The 15767-nt window shown below is 38.8% G+C and overlaps 1 pseudogene; it reads left to right on the top strand.

Moving 5' to 3' along the window:
• The first annotated feature begins 10337 nt into the window (after positions 1–10337).
• Positions 10338–10811, top strand: LOC149309395 (nucleoside diphosphate kinase pseudogene; annotated as a pseudogene).
• The last annotated feature ends 4956 nt before the right edge of the window (positions 10812–15767 follow it).

Genomic DNA, 15767 nt, shown 5'->3' with positions numbered 1-15767 from the left:
AACAAAATGGACTTTAAGATAGCCTCGTGGAATATAAAAGGGATTAACTCCAAATTTAAACGTAGTAAAATATTTCATTATTTGTTGAAGAAAAAACCGGACATAACATGTTTGCAGGAAATAAAGATAAAAAAGAAGGACTCCAAATATTTAAGAAATAATAAGTTAGGTCAAGACTTCTATTCTTTAAATGAGAAAAGGAAAAGTGGAGTAGTGTTATATATTAATAATCGTATAACTGCAAAGAAAATTTTAGAAGATGAAGAAGGCCATTATGTGGGGGTAGAAATTCAATTAGATGATCTTAAATATCTTGTATTGGGAATTTATGCCCCAAATGAAAAGCAGTCAAAATTTTATAAAAAACTAAATGACCGATTGAGACAAGAAGAATATGGAAATATTATAGCTATAGGAGATTGGAATGCAGTGATGGACCCGGTAAAAGACAGAAAGTCTGAAAGGAAATTGAGGGGAAACAAAGGAAAGCTCCCACCCATCTTTTTTGAACTGCAGGAAGAGCTGAAATTATCAGACGCTTGGCGAGAATTATACCCTGAAAATCCTGGACATACATATTTTTCAGAGGCTCATAAATCTACCTCAAGAATAGATATGCTCCAAATTTCTAAAACGCTTATACCTAAAATAAAAAGCATCGAGGTCCTGCCCAAATTTATTTCAGATCACAATCTGATAATGATGGTTATGGAAGGAGAAAGAAAACAATTCAATTGGCGATTAAGTGACTTTTTATTGAGTAATAACAAAACGATTGAAGAAGCTAAATTAACTTTAAAAAATTACTTTCAAGAAAATTGTAATGAAGAGGTTAAGCTGAAAACTATATGGGAAGCGTCTAAAGCGGTCATGAGGGGTTTTTTTATTCAAAAGGGAGCAGGAATGAAAAGGAACCGGGATCAAGAGCTAAAATTTGTAGAAGATGAAATTAAGAAAACGGAAAAGGAATTAAACAAAGACCCGACGAGTGACAAATTGGATAAGCAGCTAAAATTTTGGAAAAAACAATTAGACAAGGAGGTGACAAAGCAGGTAGCAAGGAAAATCAAAATGTTAAGACAGAAACATTTTGAATTTGCTAATAAAAATGGGAAATGGTTATCGAATAGATTAAGACATCAGAAAGAGAAAAATACAATTACAGAAATTAATAATAAAGGTAAGATGATAAAAACCCAAAATGGAATAATGGATTGTTTTCAGAAATTTTACTTGGATTTATACAAAAGGGAAGACGTTTCAATACAAGAGATAACCTCGTATTTGGACAAACAAAAAATTGAAGAATTGTCTTTGAGTCAGCAGACGAAGTTAAATGCAGCATTCTCCTTGGAAGAGGTGGAAGAGGCTATCAAAAATTTGAAATCGAATAAAGCCCCAGGTCCAGACGGATTTTCCGCAAATTACTATAAAATATTTAGAGATGAACTTAAAATACCTTTACTAAACACTTTGAATGATATTAGAAATAATGATATCCCGGAAACCTGGAAAACTGCAAATATTACTTTAATCCCGAAAGAACTTAAAGATAAATCAGAAATGTCAAACTACAGACCCATTTCCCTTCTCAACACGGACTATAAAATATTTACGTTTATTTTGGCGGCTAGATTTAAAAAAGTTCTTCAAGATTACATCAACCCCGACCAGAACGGCTTTTTACCAACTCGTCATATGAAAGAAAATGTTAGAATACTAATAAATATCATGGACTTTAATGAAAAAAATAACGGACGGAAATTGGCTCTTGTATTTGCAGACGCAGAAAAAGCTTTTGATAAAGTAAATTGGAACTTTATGGTAGAAGTACTTAAAAGAATGAAAGTGGGAACAAATTTTCTAAACTGTATTGAAAAAATTTATACAACTCAAAAAGCTCAATTAATAATTAATGGTAAAAGAACGGAAACATTTAACATTTTTAAGGGAACACGACAAGGATGCCCTTTATCACCACTACTCTTCATTACGACTATGGAAATTTTAGCAAACAACATAAGGGCAAATAAAGAGATAGTGGGAACAAAAGTAAAAGGAAAGGAATACAAAACTAAAATTTTCGCAGATGACTTAGTGATAATACTAGATGACCCGGTTGACCAAATAGAAAATTTGTTTAGCAGTTTTGAAGAATTTGGAAGAGTGGCGGGGTTTAAAATAAACAAGAACAAAACGGCAATATTAACCAAAAACCTCTCAAAAAAAGAAGAAGAAGAAATTGAGGAAGTGACAAAATGCATGGTCAAAAGTAAGATAAGATATTTAGGGATTTGGTTAACGAATCAAAATACAGACCTCTTTGAAAACAATTATAAAAAACTTTGGGTTGAATTCAAGAAGGATTTTAACAGATGGTCTAAATTAGATATTTCCATCTCAGGGAAAGTTGAGGCAATCAAAATGATAATTCTTCCTAAGATAAATTTCCTGTTCCAGATGATTCCAATCGTCATTAAAGAAGAGACATTTAAGAAATGGCACAGGGAAATTAAAAACTTTATATGGGATAATAAAAAACCAAGAATTAATTGGAGAACTATGACAAATTTCAAAGAAGATGGTGGAGCTGGAGTGCCAAATTTAGAATTATATTACCAAGCAAATGTGTTAAATTGGATGTCCGATTGGATAAAACTTGAAAACCAAAATACTTTAAAAATAGAAGGTTTTAACAATAGATTCGGTTGGCACGCTTACACATGTTATGGGAAAGCTAAAATCCACAAAGAATTCTTACACCATGAAATTAGGAGATCTTTATTAACAACGTGGGAAAAAATAAAGAAGAAGATTTACAGGAAGTTGCCTCTATGGACCTCTGCACAAGAAGCTTTTTTTGGACGATGGGAAACAACAGAGAGATGGTTGAAATATGAAGACTTGATATTTAAAGGGCAAGATGATATTTCCCGAATGAAATCAATAGAGGAACTAAACCAATTAGACTTGAAAGTGAATTGGTTTTCTTATACCCAACTTAAAGAACGTTTCAAGATGGACATAAAATTATTTGGAATCAACGATAAAATGGAAGAGTTTGACAAATTATTACTTAGTGGGGAAAAAAAGAAAACATCGAAATTATATAAATTTTTGTTGAAATTAGACCAAGAACAAGAGATAGTGACAGATGCCATGATTAAATGGGCTACTGACTGTGGAAATGTTATTGATTTGGAGAGTTGGAAGCATGCGAGGAAGAAAACAAAAGAATTTACCCAATCTCAGGCTCTGAGAGAAAATTACTGGAAAATGGAGAATAGGTGGTACCTGACTCCAAATAGGTTAGCTTTTATAAGTAAGGTAGAATCAAACAAATGTTGGAAATGTAACTCAGCTAGAGGATCTTGGATGCATGTTTGGTGGCGCTGCCCCAAATTAGAAAAATATTGGAAACAAATACACTTGACAATCGGAAAAATATTGGACATTAAGTTTGAATTGAGACCAGAAATCTACTTATTAAATATGACAAACAAAATGCCAAGAGATATAGAAAGGAAATTTGGTAAATTAATACTATACATGATAACAGCTGCGAGAATACTTGTTGCCCAATATTGGAAAGAATCTGAAATACCAAATATAGATCTTTGGCTTTTGAAACTCTTGGATATGATAGAGATGGATAAACTGACGTTATATTTAAGAAACAAAAACATTGATAGGGCTGAGAAAGATTGGTTCTCAATAATTCAATTTTGTAAAGCAAAGTGGTTTAAGGAGGGGGTTCATTGATATTGAAAAGCATGGAGGATTGAATAACAGTAACAAGCAATAAATTTAGTCTAAATCGATATTTTAGGAACTCTTCAGAGGGACTTTATAGATTAAAAATAAATACAAGTTTAAGTTTTTGAGAATCCGACGATAAGGATGTTTAAATCACAAATTAGAATTACGGGCTAAGGAAGTAATTGATTGTTAAGAAAACTTTGGTAGGATTATATATGATATAATGTATAATCGTGAAAATCATGTAAATAGCTGTTTTTTAATTAAAAAAAAAAAAAAAAGGAACATAGGAGATTATCACACATGACGCTTCCATCACCCAAATGTCATCACCAGTGTGATCATGCCACTGGCGCTTCTAAAGTGAAACGGAAGTGTTATCACCATGGAAGCAGTTCTTTTCTTATTAACAGATCAATCCATTAATAATAAGAAAAGGGTTTCTCCACTGACAATTCCATGGTGCTAACGATAATGTTTCACTTTAGAAGCACCAGGCATGATCACACTGGTGATGCTTCCACCCCATTTTGATGATGTTTGGGTGATGGAAGTGCTGCATTTGGCCGATGGAAATGCTGCATGTGATAATCTCCATAGTGATATATCGTATGATGTCTAGTTGACCTGGCTGAATTGAGTATGTCTATGAGTTGAGGGTCACTTTCTGTTTTTCGTCAAGAGGAAGAAGAAACTTCTAGCCTTGGTGACCAGAAATGTCTTTATGGTAGACATTATGCAATCAGTTGTGACCAGCTGCAAAAGAAAAATCATATTATTTGACCTCTACATTCGCATTAAATGAAAACATCTGGTGATACTACAGGTGTGTAAAATGGAGCTGCAAAACAGTAACCTGAATTTCCGGATTCGTAAGGGACAGAAACTAGATTTAACTGCAGAGAATGCTCCGGAGTGCCAAAATTAAATAACTAGTATCCAGTTCCAAGATTTACAATCAAAGGAAGTGGAATCAAATATGTTTTATGCATCATTTGATGTTGAGCAGATCGAAGCTCTACTAAAGTTGTATTGTTAATTTAGAGAACAACAAAGTAACAATGACAGAGAGTGAGAGAGTTTGAAATGGAATTGTTTCTGTCAGGTTTAGGCCAGAGAAGGCTTAACTGGGAAGGCCTCTGTAGATAGCTTAAGCAAACACAGGTTCAAGAAAGGAAGCTGAGGGAAGAGAGCATGGATGGGGAACAAAGCTAGCTTCAGATAGAATACTGAAGAACTGAAACCCAAGTCCAACAATGAATGTGTAATATATTTTGTCCTCCCCTTGAAATACATCTTCCTACTACATATTTAGTTGCATTCTTACATAACACCTTTGCTAATTTGGGATTTCAAACTGTTACTTGGCTCAATCTGCAGGCTTTATGAAACATTAATAATATATATTTACAGCCACAATCAGGAGTCATTAGACAAAAATAAATGTACCAAAGAGAGCTGTATATGCAAGCTTAATTGACAACTGTGTACACAAAGATCTGCAATTTGTTTTATTACAAGCAAACATAACCTTTTGAAATGTCAGTTCTGCATTCTGTTGACCAGCATCTTAATTTAGACACATTCTTTCTGCTGATTATCCTCGTGATTATCATTTTATTTTCTCTTAACATTTTGATCATTAACTTCAGATATGACAAACTTTTTTATGCTGCACTTTAAGAAATGATAATCAAATTATAATAATTTGTTGCAGTACAACTGATGGGTAATGAGACGGGGGGGGGGGGAGGAGGGGAGATGAACTTCATCCAAGGATATTAAAAGAACTGGAAGATGTATCTCAGAATCAATGACCATAATCTTTGAGAATTCTTGGAGAATAGGAGAAGTCCCAGCACACTGTAGGATGTAGGAAATGTTACCTCATCTTCAGAAGAGTGGGGGAGGATCCATAAAATTACTGCCCATTCAGCCTGACATCAATACCAGGAAAGATTCTAGGGGAGGTCATGAAATAGACAATCTATGGTGTGGTACAGACCACCCCTTCAGGGGCGGCCTGCACCTGCCCCCAGAGGCCCCATCCAGTGCTTTTAGGGACCACGGAGAAGCGGCAAAATGCCGCTTCTCTTTGGTCCTGAAAAGGGGTGTTCTTGCGGCTTCATGCCCCAGAACACCCCAACAAACGCAGCCATGGAAGAAAGGGGCCACCCAGCCTCTTTCTCCCATGGCTTCATTCCCGTGGCCCTCTGGTTGTGACATGGGAACAAAGCTTGCGGTGCCGCAACAAAAAGGAGCTGCCTAGAGCAGCTCCTTTGTTGTGACGCTGCAACCAGGAAGTGGTGCTGTTATGATGCCACTTACTGTGCACCATGTTTGGGCACTCAGCGGCGGCACCATGGTGGGCCCTGTGTAGATGAGAGGCTGCTATGTTGCCGGCGTGGTCCCGTACTAGGGTTAGGGAGCATGTGGATGGTGCGCGCTCCCTAACCCTAGTATCGGTGCGAGTACGCCACTTTATGGCTGTCTGTACCACGCCTATAAGCACATAGAAAGGCATGCCAAGATCACTAAAAGTCAGTATGGGTTTTTCAAAAACAATTAATGCCAGACTAATCTTATCTTTGTCTTTGATAGCATTACTAGCTTGGTAGATGAAGCGAATACTGTGAATATAGCATATCTTAGTAAGGCCTTTGACAAGGTCCCCCTTGATATTTGTGCAAAAAAGCTAGTAAAATGTGGGGCAGACAATGTGACTGGGTGGTGGATTTGTAAATGGTTCACCAACTAAACCCAAAGAGGTGTGTGTGAAGTACACTGGGTGACACCCCAGGGGATGTAGAGCCGATGGGACTGGTGCAGCTGTTTGACAAGCAAGAAAAAGGATTGCCTCCTTCTTGCTCATCTAGCAGCTATACCAAATACTGAATGGGCTATCTGAAGGCTGCAGCAGTGTCCTTCCATTCAGGGTCTGGTGCACCTGCTCACCTAGCAGCTCTGCCAGAGTCTGAATGGGTCATCAGGAGGCTGCAGCACTGTTCTCCAGCAGCAATTATCCCCAGCAGTAGCCACACTAACTGAAGTGACACTACTGATCCCAAAGGATTGTTCACCAATGGCACCTCTTAAATCTGGATACACATGCCTAGTGGGGTGTCACAGGATTCTTTCCTGGTCCCAGTGCTGTTTAACATCTTTATCAGTGACCTGGATAATGGAATAGAGGGCATGCTTATGAAATTTGCAGATGCCACAAAATTAGGAGTAGCAGCTAATACCTCAGAGGACAGGATCAAAATTCTCTATGACTTTCATAGATTAGGAAGTTGGGCCAGAACTAACAAAAGGAATTTCATCAGGGAGAAATGTAAGGTACTACACTTGGGGAGAAAAAAAAAATCAAATGTACAGATATAGGATGTGGGACACCTGGCTTGACAATAGTACACGTGAAAGGGATTTAGGAGACCTAGTAGAACACAATTTGAACACGAGTTAAAAGTGTGATGCAGCAGTTAAAAAAGGCAATATGGTTTTAGGGTGCATCAAAGAAGTACAGTGTCTAGATCGAGGGAAGTAATAGTGCCCCTCTATTCTGCTTTGATCAGACCTCACCTGGAATATTGTGACCAGTTCTAGACTCCTTGATTCAAGAGGGATGTGGACAAACTGGAGCATGTTCAGAGGAGGGTGACCAAAATGGTGAAAGGTCTGGAAACTATGCCCTATGAGCAGCTTCCTAGGGTTACCGTGGGGAAGAGATGGTTAAGGTAGCTGTGTTTATATTTAAACATTTGGAAAGATGCTATATTGAAGATGGAGCAAGCTTGTTTTCTGCTGCTGTAGAGACTAGGACATAGAGCAATGGTTTCAAGCTACAGGAAAAGATACTCTCCGGCGGGATACAAACCGCCGCTTTGCGGTGCTTCCCCGCCGCCTGCTCCGCGCAGGAGCTGCAGCAGCCAAACCGTGCGGCTCCCACGCGGAGCAAAAAAGAAGCTCCATTTCGGAGCTTCTTCTTGCGGCGCACTGATGACGTCGCGAAGCGCCGCTGGCGCATTCACGACATCATAGGCGCCGCGACACGTCTGGACGCTATGCGTCCAGTACGTAAAGATGGTGGCGCCCATGTGGAAGGGGCGCCGCCATCTTGTACGTATAGGATACGTACTAGGGTTAGGGGGGGTGCGGAAGCACCGCCCCTTCCTAACCCTAGTACGTATCCTATACGTACTATATGGCGGTTTGTATCCCGCCCTCCTAAACATTAGGAAGTCTCTCCTAACAATAATAGCTGTTTGACAGTGTGCCTCAGAGTGTGGTGGAGTCTTTTTTTCTTTGGAGTTTTTTAAACAGAGGCTTGACAGCCATCTGTTGGGACTTGGGAGTGCTTTGCTTGTGTTTTCTTGCATGGTGAGGATTGAGCTGGATGGCCCTTGTGGTCTCTTCCATCTCTGAGATTCTAAGATTCTAGGTCGTCTTTTGTTGTGCTTCATCAAAATGTAGTAGATGGTTTGCCAAAGCAGTGATAATGAAGGCACAGCCTATGGGCCATATATATTCCCGCAGGCCATTTTGATTTCAGGACCTTTTTGTAGTCGTTTGCTTATTTTGGCCCATCCTGGGCTTTTTTTTCAACTAGTTATTTCTGTTTAAAAAGCACACATACACCTGTCCTGGCCTGCAACAGGTGGTGGTGGTTGTGGTGGTGGTTGTGATACAATGGATCGTTCAGCATGAACCTCATGGCAGATGCTAACTGTATTTAAAGCTACCTGTCTCCTCAATGCTTGGAAAAAAAGCAGTCTGGGAGGATGGGCTTGAGAAATGATCTGGGCCTCCCTAAGACAGGCATTGAAGAGACATGTGGTTCTAGATAGAGTTGGTTTTTGTGGGGTTCAGGCTGCCTCTTCTGCTAGTGGCAACATGCAAACTGTGAATGACTACAGCTACCATTTTTTGTTCATTGTTGTAACCACTTGTCTTCTTGTAGAGGCAAGTCTTTGATTACTTCCATTGTTGTTGTTGACCCTGTATGAGATATCTCCAGACCTCCCTGTCCTCCACTGCTCTGCTTAGGTCTTGTAGATTCAGACCCATGACTTTCCTTATTGAGTCTAACCATGTGGTATGTGACCTTTCACTCTTTCCACTGCCTTCTACCTTTCCTAGTATGATTGCCTTTTGTATGAGTCATGTCTTCTCATGATGGGGCAAAGTATGTGGCTGAAGCTGTCAGGCTATGCAGTGTTGCCCTATAGTTTGACATTATAGGATCCTGGCCAACTGTCTTCTTCTGGCTACATTTTCCAACTCAAAACTAGTAACAACATATACAAGGGAACACTGATCTCAGATTTACTTCCTGTTCTCAGCTATTACATTCTAGTAACTATCAGCCACCACCTATTCAGACAGCACATCTTTAGCAGTTAGCTGAACAATAGGCCATATTACTGTATTTACTGGCTACATGCCAATAAATTAGTTTCATTACTTTAGTGTTTCTCACAATTAGGGTAATTTTAAAATTCACTTTTAACCCTTAATGTACTGTGGGTATTAATTAATGAACTTTATTTTCATTATAAGGATGTTAAAATTTAATAAATAAATATCATTAATATTGTAATGATCACTTTATAATCTGTAAATGCAAAATCTGCTCATATCAAAACAATTGCTTTCTTCAGTCCTCCAAAGGCATTATGTAATTTGTGTTGATTCTGGTTTACTTACAAGACTGGAATAGTGTAAGAGACAACAAGCTATTATTGCTTTTGCCTCACTGGGCCACTTAGAACAATTTTTCAATCCTGCCAATGTCTTATCTGATGCAGCCATAAATGACTTGCTATTAGGGGACAGTTTATTCATTCACATATTTCCTGAAGCAGTGAAGGATGACAACCTATTTTCCTTTGGAAACTAGAAAAATGAAAGTGCATTTAAGATTACAATTAAACCGGGAATACATTGTGCATGAAAGCCCAATATTAAAGTGGCTGCTGTTTCTACATACCCCTCAGGATATTTCATTTATACTATAGGCAGAAATAGAGGCAAGGATACAAGATGTTTTATTTTGGCAACTGCTTTGGATTTATGCGAAGTTCAAGCTAGTTATGATGATACACCCCATAATTGTTCTGGTTTGCCAGGAACTGCCCTGGTGAATCATCTGCATTCCCACATTCTCAACTGTTAATTTGTTCCAGTTTCTCTCTTTTCCTCCCACTCCCCCTTTTCTCCTTTACTGACTTTAGTTGCTGCAAATTGAGTTCATTGTGCAAATGTAGTTGGATTCAATTCACTCAGCATGAGGGAGAGGGGAGCAGGGGATCCTTTAGTCAGATCCCTTTTAATAATTGGTTCTCTCTAATTTTAACAGCCAGTGACAAAAATTTTGCAACCAAGAGGATAATACTCATACACTTGTCTTGCAACAAAAATTGAATACAAAATTCAGAATGGCCGGGCTTGCCTCTCGATGGGGGGGGGGGGGGCAATTAGCTGATTATAAAAGACATGCTCTTGCTCTGCCTCTTCCCTGCAGGACTCGAGGGAGATGGTCACCACAGCCTGCTCTCCAGGCCCCACAAGGTCTGACACTCAGTGGAATAATGGCTCCAAACACAGAGCACACCTTCATCTCCATCAAGCCTGATGGAGTCCAGCAGGGATTAGTAGGTGACATCATAAAACAATTTGAACAGAAGGGTTTTCGTCTGGTAGCTATGAAATTTTTGCATGCTTCTGAAGAACTCCTCAAACAGCATTACACTGACCTGAAAGATAGGCCATTCTACCCTGGTCTGGTTAAATACATGAACTCTGGCCCTATAGTAGCCATGGTTTGGGAAGCGCTCAGTGTTGTGAAGACAGGCAGGCTCATGTTGGGAGAAACTAACCCAGCAGATTCTAAACCTGGCACTATCCGTCATGATTTCTGCATTCAAGTGGGCAGGGATATAATTCATGGCAGTGACTCTGTGGAGAGTGCAGAGAAAGAAATCAACCTGTGGTTCAAGCCTGCAGAACTTGTGGACTTCAAATCATGTACTCATGACTAGCTTTATGAATAAAAGACACAAGAGAACAAAATATGTGATTGAGTTTCATTTACTTGCTGTCCACAAGGGCAAAACTGAGCAGTTAAATTTTTAAGGTAAGAAGGCTGACTGAAAGATCCTGCATAATGAATGTTTAGGGCATTGGGAGAACAAGATGAGATAGGATTGGTCTTAAGACTGCAAAAAGCAATGTTCCAGAGTCACTGTCTTAGCAATTGTAGCAATAGCAAGTACATTTCTATATTGCTAATCAGTGCACTTAAGCACTCCCTAAGTGGTTTACAAAGTGTGAGCTAATTGCCCCCAACAATCTGGGTACTCATTTTAGCAACCTTGGAAGGATGCAAGCCTGAATTGAGCTTGAGCCCTTTGCTGGTATTGAACTTGCAACCTTATGGTTTGTGAGTGAGTGGCTGCAGTACAGGCATTTAACCACTGTGCCACTAGGACTCCTAGTAGTGCCATCTCATAGCCTAAGTTTATAAGTAGGGATTCTGAAAGATGAATGGATGCAGCTTTATGAACAACATGTTTACTTCATCTACAGATGTAACTATCTGCAGCCAGGAGATCAACCAAGCCCCTACCCTCTGTCCTTTCCCTCTCCTTCTCCTTCTACCTCATAATCCCTCTCCTGGGCTATCAGCACCTTATGCCTGGTTTCCCTGTCCTTCCTTCTACCTTCCTCCTTGTGTCCTGGGTCTGCACAGTCCTCTCCTTGAGTCCTCGTGGACCTGATATTTACCTTTTGCCCATCCTTCTGTCTGTTGGTCCTTCAGCCTCTGCCTCCCAAGTCTCCCTCCATTCTTGGTTTCTCTCTTCTCTCACCCTTCTCCCTCTTCAGTGTTTCTTCCTCCCTTGCTGCCTCCCGGAGCCCTACCCTGCCCTCCAGTTGCTTGCACAGCCATTTCTCCCTGCTCTCTTTCCAGTTGTGCTAGGGAGTTGTGGGCTGCCTTCTCCAGCTGTCCAACATCCAAGTCATCATGGTAGGTTAGGGCTTGGAGTTTGATCGAGACACCCTGATTCCTCCTCAGTCTGTCACAGTACCAATTATAATATTTTAAAAAAGGAATAAAAAATGAAAAAAGAATTAAAAAATAACTAGAGAACACACAGAGAGTAGCTACTAATAATACAATGAACTAAAATCACACAAGCCAAAAAGTATCAAGAAAGTAATTAACAATTATATAATCTTATACATAAAGTAACAAACAGTGTTTTGCAAAATTGATATCACTGAGAAACAGTACTTATTATACCAGTACTTGAGTAAATAGCTCACAAAACTACAAATCCCAAAATTCCAAAGCATTGAACTATGTGGCACCAAACTGCATTATTTCTGCAGTGTAGATAAGGCCTTAATCTCTGGAAAGTATAAAGAAACTAGATGACAGGGAGCAATTAGTAGAATTATCCGAAGAAGCAACGGATGTGAATCAACCTCATAGGAGTCTAGTGATACAGGAAGGCTCAGATTTTTCATATGGTATAACAGAATTTGAATCAGGTGGGGCATCTTTGCTAGTCCCATCCACTCCATCTTTCCCATCTGGATTTGGGCCTTAAGGGCCATAGCAAAGTGTGTGTGCACAGAGGATAAGGTGTGAGCAGGCACAATGGGTAATATTGCACACTATTCCTGATCATGGGACGTGCCTGTGAAGCCATCAGCTTCCAGCTTTATATCTTTGTGAGTCATAAGACAAACTAAGGAACAAAACCGACCAACCAAAAAGGGTGGATTGGGGCTGCCTTGGAACACCTCACCCCAGTGCTGTGGCAATCACACACATGTGGCCCCAATCTGCACTATCACCACTGTTTTAAACCAGCTTTTGAAAATGAGCATTTTTTCCTGCTTTTTTTCAAGCCAACTCTTCTGGGTTCAGACGACATTCGGGCAGCTTCTGGGTGCATTTGGGGTGTGTGTCATCTAAATGCCATGTCCCCAATGCAGCCCGATGGCACCCCTTTTGTCCAGTATGTTTCCGGCCTAAGACAGCCTTATCTCTGGTCTAACATCTGGAATATATATATATATATATATATATATATATAGAGAGAGAGAGAGAGAGAGAGAGAGAGTTTTATTCTATAATGTGGTATTTTACCTTTCTACAATAAAGATGCAGCACATATTTTGCACTTCAGTTCCACTGTTCATTCCTTTGTACCTCAGTTATAAGGACATAGATAGTTACTTAAGTACCTGTAAAGCAACCATCAGCCATATGAGATAGTACTGTATTCTTTGGTGCTGAGGTGTAACTCAGTACAGAACAGCTCCATATTTTAATATAATTTTAAAATAAATCAAAGATAATTACTTACTTGCTAATTAGCTTACTTGCTGTTCACCGCTTTGATCTTTGGAATAGCGGTATAGAAATAAAACAAATTATTATTATTATAATTTCTTCTAGCTTAGGAAAAAAAACCACATTTCTCAAATGGCTCTCTCTTGCTTGAATATTTGCATATTCTTGCACATTACACTTCACCTAAGACCTAGAAGACTGAAAACTATAATCCATATATTTTAAAACAGATCGCATATCTCAGTCTTGCAGAATAGAGTTAAGTGTAAAAGACATTAGAATGGTTTACTTTTTCTTGGAAGAATGATTTATTATTCAGGCTTACTGCTATTTTGTAAGCAAAGGGGCATACCCAATATGCATCTTTCAATAGCTTTTTCAAACAGTAGAGATATATTAAAGATGACTTAGACATTTACTTCATGCTTTTTTGAGTTATATGATAAATATTTAAGAAGTCATGCAGAGTTCTTTTAGTGTTAAAATTTCTACTTCAGCAATCCTCAGAAAGTACACATGCCAAAGGCTGTGCACTCAGTATCTATTTAAGTGGATTATATATCCCTTCTTCATGCTCTTTGAACATCCTACCATAAGCACTGCAATCAGTAAAGGATAGACTATCATGTACACACTTTCACTGCATGCTTATGGTGGGTCAACATTACTTAATACCACTGTGAGGAACACTGGAGACACTTCACCATGGTGAAATCTTTTGCTACTGAAATACATCACTCACGTGAATAGGGCTAACTAGTATGTCATAAAGGCATTAATTTGGAAATGGAGTGAAAGAGTCTACGTAGATAACACCTGCATAGAGTATTCACTGATTTCAGCATTCACATATAAACTCCCACATTTGATGCAACTGAACAGATGGTAGATTTTTCAGTGGCCACAGCTCTCAATTTTCTCACTGTTTCAAAGCTTTAGGGGGTATTCTCCTGGCTTCTGCTTTGTAAAACCTCACCATTCTCTGTCTTTGCTTAGAGACCCTTTTATGTTAGTGGGAGTAAAGACCTACTGTGAGCCTAGCATCAAGCATGCTTTCCCCAGACATTCATATATTGATATAGACAGTTTGCACTGAAGGAGGCTATGTGTGAGAACATGCCTCTCTGCTGGCTTTCTCGATACAGTCAATCCAAACCAAAGAGCAACTATTGTGGGTCAGGCCAGCAGAGTGGCTGGACACCAGGGTTGGGGTGGCAGAATTCCAAGCACAGTAATAGTGTGATGCTTTCCTCATGAGATTCCTGCATGAAGGAGTATCTGGACAAGTGATATTAGAATTACAATTAGTCTAAGGTATAGTAGAAACGGGCGGGAAGCACCGTAAACGGGCCGAAACTAGGGTTTGGAAGTGCACAGCAACAGCACACTTCCAAACCCTAGTGCGCGATGGTGGCACCATTATGATGGCCTCTGGTCCACATGGGGGCCACCATGATGATGCAAATGTTGCGCAGTGTTGGCACATCACAGACAGGAAGTGGTGTCATGGTGGTGCCCATGGTGGCGCTCTAGGCAGCTTCTTTTTGGCAGTGCATCGGTGCTGCAATGTGTGGCTGCTGCAGCACCGACTTGGGTCACAGAGCTGCCCGTCTGTCGAGCCCCTAAGAAAGGGATGTTTGTTATGACACAATCTGTAAGGAGGAAAATGTCACAGAAAGCAGAACAAGTGAAACAAGGTGAATATGTTTGTAACAAGTACCAACAGCTGCAAAATCTACAGTACATTCTAATAGTCACAAAAATAAAACACAACAAAAATAGCAAGTTGCACTGGTTTTGCCCTAATTTCCATATTTTAAGGAAGAAAATATAACTTTTCCATAATATGAGCTGAATATTAAACCATCTATCACAGCACCCATTTGAAAGCAAACAGATTTGTCTTTGATAAAGTAATAATCTTTTTATAATTCATTTATTCATGAATAGATGTACTGATTTTTTTAAAAAAGATATTCATATTCACAAGGGGGTGAAGTATATTTACCTTAATTTACATTAATGGCCAGAGAGACGGCTTTTTAATTTATTACTGTACAGATAAAGAGAGTAAGCCCATCAATAAGTTCAGTTAGCACATTATTCACTGCTTATAGAATGAGTAAAATGTAAGTCACTACTTTTTATGAAAAGCAGAAAATGAATGGGCTTTTTTTTGTACAGTTCTGCTTGAGGACAATGTTAACTTGATTTTTTTTTTAAAAAATTATCTTTTGCTCAAGCTGAATGTAACAACAAATTGTGCCTTAAAGTGAAAAATTATGATAAATTCAGTAATTCCTTGGAGAAACATTGGAGAAACATATTCTACAGGTCCTCAAATAATTAGCACTAAACTTAACAGTATAATTTTCATGGTGATCACACATTCTTTTTCTCACCACACATGGGCAAGACTAAAGCAGACAAAATCAACCGCAAAATACTATTTATTTATTTATTTATTTATTTATTTATTTCCATTGTATGCTGTCTTTTTCCAAGAGTCAATTAAAAACCTTCACATTATTTAAAGAAAAATCACCATATAAAACAGTATAAAATTATTTAAAGGAGAGAAAAAAATTAAAAACAAAATAAAATTTCCCAGTAAGAAGGTCTACTGCTTACACATTAAAAGCCT

The sequence above is a fragment of the Sceloporus occidentalis genome, unplaced genomic scaffold (genome assembly GCF_023333645.1).
Source record: "Sceloporus occidentalis isolate IW3139 unplaced genomic scaffold, rSceOcc1.0.p SCAF_7, whole genome shotgun sequence".
NCBI lineage: Eukaryota > Metazoa > Chordata > Lepidosauria > Squamata > Phrynosomatidae > Sceloporus > Sceloporus occidentalis.
Note: the sequence above shows the minus strand (reverse complement) of the source record. Positions and strands in the feature narration are given on the sequence as shown.